This window comes from Macadamia integrifolia, unplaced genomic scaffold (genome assembly GCF_013358625.1).
Source record: "Macadamia integrifolia cultivar HAES 741 unplaced genomic scaffold, SCU_Mint_v3 scaffold2298, whole genome shotgun sequence".
Classification (NCBI taxonomy): Eukaryota; Viridiplantae; Streptophyta; class Magnoliopsida; order Proteales; family Proteaceae; genus Macadamia; species Macadamia integrifolia.
The window spans coordinates 69,431-71,881 of NW_024868621.1; the positions used below are offsets into that span (position 1 = coordinate 69,431).

General features: G+C 37.1%; 1 non-coding gene across 1 annotated transcript; it reads left to right on the forward strand.

Annotated features, from left to right (window-relative positions):
* The first annotated feature begins 1,779 nt into the window (after window positions 1-1,779).
* On the forward strand, window positions 1,780-1,886 carry LOC122066212. The gene has a single exon (XR_006136284.1). It is a non-coding gene; the product is annotated as a small nucleolar RNA R71 (small nucleolar RNA).
* Window positions 1,887-2,451: the final 565 nt, after the last annotated feature.

Below are 2,451 nucleotides of genomic sequence, written 5' to 3' on the forward strand. Positions count from 1 at the left end.
GGTTGCTTGCCTATCCTAAACATGCTAAACTCAACAGTTTGGTTGCCAAAAGATAACCTTAGGAAACCATTCCGGCAGTTGATTAATGCATTACCGGTAGCCAAGAATGGTCCTCCTAGAATTATTGAGATTTCATCCTTGATTGCGAAGGGCTTAGTATCTAACACAATGAAATCAATAGGGAAAATAAATTATCCCACCTTTTGTAAGACATCCTCAACCATCCCTTTAGGAATCTTAATAGACCTATCTACCAACTGAAGAATAATTCCAGTGGCTTTCAATTCTCCCAATCCTAGTTACTTATACACATGATAAGGTAAAAGATTCACACTTGCGCCAATGTCAAGTAAGGCATGCTCAATGTAGGTGTTGCCTATGACACAAGATATGGTAAGGCTCCCTGGATCCTTATACTTAGCTGTTATAGGCTGAGTAATTATGGAATTAATGTTACCTGCCAAGAACATTTTTTTAGGCACACTAGTGATACGTTTGTGAGTACATAAATCTTTCAGTACCTTTGCATAGGCGGGGATCTAAGATATGACATCCAAAAGAGGGATGTTCACTTTTACTTTTTTGAAGACTTCTAAAATTTTATCCATGGAAGCAATCTTCTTTTTGTCTATCAAGCGATCAGGAAATGGGACAAGAGGAACATAAGGACTGTTAGGGATTTATCCTTTTTCAGAAGAATCATTTTTCATTTCTTCAATCAAATCATCTTTAATTTTAAATGAATCTTTAGGTTCATCAGACGAACCTGGAACAAGAGGCACACTTGTGTCCTCAACTGAAGGAGAGTTAACAGGAGTAATAGATGGGGAAGATTTAGGAATGCTCTGTTGGCACTCTCTACTACTCCTAAGGGTATAAACAACATTACATTGGTTAGAAGGGCCCTTGTTGGGTTTGACCTTGTACTATATTCAGTGGTGCATTAGTTGGTGCTTGTGAACTAACAAGTTGATGATGCTTAGGGTTAGACTCTGGTTGACTAGGTAATGTTTCTTTCTCCCTCTCAAGCATAATTGAAATAACTTGAGTGAGTTCTCTCGTAAGATTTTGATGGCTTGTCATGAGAAGGGTCATTTTTTTCTAGGTCATTTATTCTACTTACCTCTCCAGTGTTGGTAAACCTAGGGGGTTGCTAATAAGATGACAGGAGAGGGGCCCTAGAAAAACTAACCTGAGGTCCTACATTTAACCTAGGAAAAGTATTTTGAAAAAAAAAATTATTGTGCAAAGGGAGGCCTCTGGGGTCCAGGTTGACATTGATTATGAAAATTAGAAGGTCCTGCTTGGTTACCCTGATTCCAAGAGAAATTTGGATGATTTCTCTATCCTGGATTATAGGTATTACTATATGAATTATTTTGGTATAAGACATTAACACTATCATTAGAAGTGCCCTCAGAGGTGTTGGGGCATTCTTCTATGACATGTCCAGGGTACTGGCACAAAGCACAAATCTTAACCAAATTGACTGATGATGGCTCTTTAGGAATAATAGCTTTAATCCTCTTGATTATGCTATCCAAATGGGCTTCCTTGGCTACTATCCCATCCACAAAATATTATTTTTCTCCTATGGTTCTTTCACTCTCTTAGGTTGATTCTCACTCACGGGTTTTGTCAGCTAAGTCAAGTACGAATTTCTATACCTTTCATTCATCTGTAAAGGATGTGAATCCCTCAGGGCATATAGACTTTATCATTTGTTTAGTTAGGTAATCAATACCCTCATAAATTATTTGATATAAATGCCATAAGTCTAGGCCATGGTGAGGGCATTCTTGGAGTAGATCCTTGAATCTCTCTATAAGTTTGAAAAATGACTCATTAGGCTTTTGCCTAAACTGAAGGATATCACTTCTAAGTTTATTGGTCTCGTGAGTTGGGAAAAACTTCTTAAGGAAGACAACTGTGAACTGTTCCCATGAGGTTATGAAATTTGTGGGTAACCCATACAACCACTTCTTAGCTTAGTCTTTTAATGCAAAAGTGATAAACCTAAGCTTAACAGCATCATTAGAAAGTTGTTGGATCTTAATTAGAACGTATACCTCTTCAAATTCCCTTAGAAATAGGTATGCATCCTCAGAGGTCAACCCATGGAAGTGGAGCAACATATTGATGTATTGAGATTTAAGTTCAAAATTATTGCCCTGGGCTTGTGATAGAACTATGCACGAAGGTTGGGCTGTTCTAACAGGGTAGAACCTATCTTTTAGAGACTAATGTGAAGGGTTTTGATATTGGTCTCCCATATTGAAAGGCTTTAAAGAAAGTAAACGTATAAAGTCACTACTTGTTGGATCTCTTCTTTCTAATCAATTCTTAGTATTACGTACTCACCTAACACTCATGCAACAAAAAACTATCCACAACTAGAGTAAGACAAGCACAAAAGAATGGATAGCAATTTTTTTTTTTTTTTTTTTTTTT